The sequence below is a fragment of the Mizuhopecten yessoensis genome, unplaced genomic scaffold (genome assembly GCF_002113885.1).
Source record: "Mizuhopecten yessoensis strain PY_sf001 unplaced genomic scaffold, ASM211388v2 scaffold9207, whole genome shotgun sequence".
NCBI lineage: Eukaryota > Metazoa > Mollusca > Bivalvia > Pectinida > Pectinidae > Mizuhopecten > Mizuhopecten yessoensis.
Genome location: NW_018407932.1, coordinates 306238 through 311655, shown reverse-complemented (window position 1 = coordinate 311655; position 5418 = coordinate 306238). Strand labels below are relative to the sequence as shown.

Genomic DNA, 5418 nt, shown 5'->3' with positions numbered 1-5418 from the left:
GAAAACTGGTGTAGTCTTCCATAGTACTTATGATATTACAGTAGTAATTGTTCTGTTACCTGTAATGTCTATGGTTGTACCATAGCATTTGTGATGCATATGTAACGGTAGTTTTATGATGTTACGACATTGTACTTGTGATGTAACTGTAGTTTTGTGGTGTTACTATAATGTACTTGTGATGTAACCGTAGTTTTGTGGTGTTACGATATTGCACTTGTGATGTAACCATAGTTTTGTGGTGTTACTATATTGTACTTGTGATGTAACTGTAGTTTTGTGGTGTTACTATAATGTACTTGGGATGTAACCGTAGTTTTGTGGTGTTACGATATTGTACTTATGATGTAACCGTAGTTTTGTGGTGTTACTATATTGTACTTGTGATGTAATATTGGTTTTGTTGTGTTACCATATTATTACTAGTGTTGCTACCATTTCATGCTGTTAGTGAACCTTTTAGATTTGACTACACTGGTTGTCTTATTGACCTAGATGTATGTGTTTTGCAGAATTGTACATTAATTAGAAATTTTATTGATGGCAAATGGTAGCGATTACAGTGATATTAATAATAATAATAAGTACAATCAGTGCAGGTCTAATATGTTTATGTACTGGTAAGTACATGATGACATAAATAGTAATTAGAAATCCAGGATCGTTTTCGTACTATTCGTTATTATTTTTCTTATTTTGGGAATAGAGTTGGAAAATTAATGGTTTAGAGAGTTTAGATATGTTTGTTTTGTATTTGTGGGTTAGAGAGTAATGAAGATGTTAATTTGAATTTGTGGGTTATAAGAGAGTAATGGAAATGTTAATTTGTATTTATGGGTTAGAGAGTAATGGAGATGTTAAGTTGTATCTGTGGGTTAGAGAGTATTGGAGATGGTATTTTTATTTCGTAGGTTAGAGAGTAATTAATTGATATGTTCATTTTGTATATCATGCTGTTTATATTTGTTTATATTTAGTGCTGTTCCGGGATTTCTTTATGGTAGGGATTAATGAAAGGTGGTTAAATTAGAAATATATAATTATGTGTTTGGGAATTGTAGCTGGTTTCAGTCTACTGATATTTTGTGCACAGTGTAGCGGAACTGGACTGGGTCATCTGTCGACGACCAGGTAGCTCAATTGGTAGAGCGTCCGTCTGAAGTTCGGAGGGTCTGGGGTTCGAACCCCAGTCTGGCCGTGCATTTTTGCTCTCCTGTTGCACAATGTCAGTGATAATGCTCCCAATACCTAAAGCAAGAGGTAGACTGAAATGAAATCTGTCCATGAACAAAGTTTTCCTTACCACTGTATGTATACTATACATAACAAAGTTCAAAGTTCATTGCTATTTTGTACATATTACAGGTTCATAATGCTTTCGTGTAGTTGAATGACATTTTGTAGATGTCTTTACAAGGATGCAAAATCAATACATGGTTAGATAAGCCTTGAATCTCTTTTTGGTTTTCCCATGCCAACTAGACGATTTACAGGAGACATACTCCTTTTTACTAATTTTCAAACATTGTGTCAAGAATAATATTGAAGAGACGTTTATGAACCTTGCTACACTTATCACCATATACATAATGGAACTGTAAGTAGCTTTTACTTCAACTCAAATCATAGGGGAGTAGGATTTGTTCTATATGGCCTACATTTCTAGTTATTTTGATGGGTATTGAGATAGTTTAGAATAAATCCTTCCCGCTCTGCTATTCCATAAATACTGGAATAATTCATTCTTCTCTTTGCATGATTTAAATAATGCGATATTGGTAAGACAATGTGTTCATATATGTGTGGCACTCTGCAAAATGGGAATATTGGGATACACAGACTGTTCTTACCCTGATGGTATTCATCATCCTTATTCTTTTTTTAGATATTTTCTATATATTGTAAGTTGCAATACTTTGCTTTTCTGTGACATGTGTTTTTCCAAAAGAGGTGGGAGTTCCATAAGGTTTTTCGAGAGAAAATGTTCTGGTAAGGTACGTTTTTTTGCAAAAAATTGTAGACAGGAGTCTAGGTGTGTTGGCGTGAGAATGTCTTTCAATATTTCCAGATGAAGCAAGTAAGAGTTTTTGTTTCTCTAGTATAAACATTGGAATAAGAAGATTGAGTTCGACATTTGTGTTTATTGTCACAAATCTGTACCCTGTAGATCCAGTCAAGTTTTGAGGGCTAAAATAACCCTCAGTCTGTCACATTTTCTTTAAAATGCCATGTATTTTTTATCTGATCATTATTTGTCTTTCCTCGTCAAGTCTTCAGATTGAGAACGTTAACTGAACAAACACTTAACAAACCTGGTTTTAAAAACTTACTTATTTATTTATTTCCGTCAACATATTCTTGTTTGTTGTTGTCCCTGATAACTAACACATGCTTATTATTTGATTCCTAAAAGAAATTGCTTTATAAGAAGGCCGTCATAAAGCAACTTTTGCATTTAATTTGACGTTAATTTTATATTTGCAAGACACATTCACCCCACCCCAACATTGAAGTAATTGGTTCAAATCGGTAACATATGACAGTCATTTAAAAATGAAATTGACATCAAATTTTATTGAAAGCTGATTATTATTATTTTTAATATTACAATATATGAAAATCAGTATTACTTTTATGAACTTTCATATGTCAACCATGAGATGGACCATTAAGCTGTTGGGTTAAAATACCAAAAAATCGTTTATTAAACAGTAATAAAAAAGTATTGTAGCCTGTTTAAAGTTTTGTTTTATGAACTTGGGGAAAAATCTATACTGACTTAAAATTCTTTTCTCAGATTGATACAATCATTCTTCGAATATATATACTAGTGATTGTATATAAAAATATGATTTATAATCATCTTGTATTGGTCCGAGATTATGGCTCTAGCTATAGATTAATTGAATATATTGATTGTAGTATATATTCAATTTTAAACATTTCAAATGAGGTTGATTTTCAAAATTTTAGGGTATTTGATAAAATAAACTACCAATTTGAAAGTCTTATTTTGATATCTAAAATGTCTTAAGACATCTTAAATATGTTGAAACAAAATGTATCAGAATGATAATACTTATAGGAAGCATAATCAGTTGAAATTGTATTTTAATAGTTACAAGTCATTAAGTTTACATTGACATCTCATACTTTAGAAGTATCCTTATTTTGGAGGGAGATTCCTGCTTTTTCCTCCAAACATATCAGTTTTGAAATCAAAAGAATTCACTAGACCTACTTTTTGCAAACATTTTAACTGCTTAATTAACCCTTTGAATTTTTTTATTTTTTTTTTATTAGCTCACCTGGTCCAAAGGACCAATGTGAGCTTATGCCATACCGTGGCTTCCGTTGTCCGTCCGTCAACAATTTCTTTAAACGACTTCTTCTTCTTAACCACTGATTGGAATTTAACTAAATTTGACTGGAAGCATCCCTAGGTGGTGGGGATTCAAAATTGTACAAATGGTGGGGCTGAACCCCCAGGGGGCTGAGTGGCGGGGCTAAAAGGGGGCAATTTGGCTTTATTGCTTTAAGCGACTTCTTCTCTGGAGCTAAGAGATGGATATCAACCATATTTAACTGGAAGTGTCCCTAGGTGGTGGGGATTCAGAATTGTACAAATGGTGGGACTGACCCCCCAGGGGGCTGAGGGGCGGGGCCAAAAGGGGGCAATTTGGCTATATTGCTACAAACGACTTCTTCTGTAGAACTATGTACTGGATATCAATCATATTTAATCAAAAGCATTCATGGGAGGCAGGGATTCAAAATTGTACAAATGGTGGGGCTGACCCCTCAGGGGGCTGAGACGCGGGGCCAAAAAGGGTTATTTGGCTATATTGCTTTAAGCGACATCTTCTCTGGAACTAAGAGATGGATATCAACCATTCTTGACTGGAAGCATCCCTAAGTGGTGGATATTCAAAATTGTACAAATGGTGGGGCTCACCCCCCAGGGGGCTGAGGGGCGGGGCCAAAAGGGGGCAATTTGGCTATATTGCTACAAACGACTTCTTCTGTAGAACTATGTACTGATATCAATCATATTTAATCAAAAGCATTCATGGGAGGCAGGGATTCAAAATTGTACAAATGGTGGGGCTGACCCCTCAGGGGGCTGAGACGCGGGGCCAAAAAGGGTTATTTGGCTATATTGCTTTAAGCGACATCTTCTCTGGAACTAAGAGATGGATATCAACCATTCTTGACTGGAAGCATCCCTAGGTGGTGGATATTCAAAATTGTACAAATGGTGGGGCTCACCCCTCAGGGGGCTGAGGGGCGGGGCCAAAACGGGGCAATTTGGCTATATTGCTATAAACGTCTTATTCTGTAGAACTATGCCATGGATATCGATCATATTTGGTTGGAAGCATTCATGAGAGGCAGGGATTCAAAATTGTACAAATAGCGGGACTGACTCCCAGGCTAAGGGGTGGGGCCAAAATACGTTTTATTACTTGGAAATGGTTGGGATCCCCACCATATAACCATATATACAATTGCTGAGTATAAAGAGAAGAATGCACATTTGCTTCCAGGATGGCCCTAGGGTCTGGCCCCACCCTTGGAGACATAGTCCCTGGGCCAAAACTTTAAAATGATTGAGATCCCCACCCCAAAACTATATATGCAACTACTGTGCATAAAGAGACGAATGCAGTCATGCATGCTATTAGAATAGACCCTGGGGTCTGACCGAAACCCTAGGGACGTAGTTTCTTAGTCACAGCTTGGAAACAGTTGAGATCACCACCCTATAACCATATATACAATTGCTGAGTTTTAAGAGATAAATGCACATATGCTTCCAGGATGGCCTTAGGGACTACCCCACCCTTGGATACTTAACTTCAAAATGGTTAAGATCCCCACCCAAAAACTATATATACAATTGTTGCATGGCATAAAGAGACGAATGCAGTCATGATATTAGAATCGACCCCAGGGTCTGCCCCACCCTTGCAGACTTAACCCCTGGGTCATAACTTTGAAATGGGTTGAGATCCCCACCCAAAAAATATATATACAAATGCTGGGCAAAAAGAGACAAATGCAGTCATGATATTAGAATTGATCCTGGGGTCTAGCCAAAACCCTAGGGACCTAGTTTCTGAGTCACAGCTTGGAAACAGTCGATATCCCCACCCCATAACCATACGTAAAATTGTTGGGCATGAAAAATCTAATGCAGATATGCTACAAGGATTGGCCTTCGGGTTTGGCATATTCCCTTGGATCTCATTTGGAGAATATTTTGTCATGATTGCTGAGATATCCAGGTGAGCGATACAGTCCCTCTGGGCCTCTTGTTCATTGTTTTATGTATGTCAAATAGGGGTCATTGCATTATTCGTACTTTTTGGACATTTTTAGATTTTGAAATGCAGTGGGCCATTGCCTGGCCAGTCT

General features: G+C 36.7%; 1 non-coding gene across 1 annotated transcript; it reads left to right on the top strand.

Moving 5' to 3' along the window:
• Window positions 1–1125: 1125 nt before the first annotated feature.
• On the top strand, window positions 1126–1198 carry Trnaf-gaa. The gene has a single exon. It is a non-coding gene; the product is annotated as a tRNA-Phe (tRNA).
• Window positions 1199–5418: the final 4220 nt, after the last annotated feature.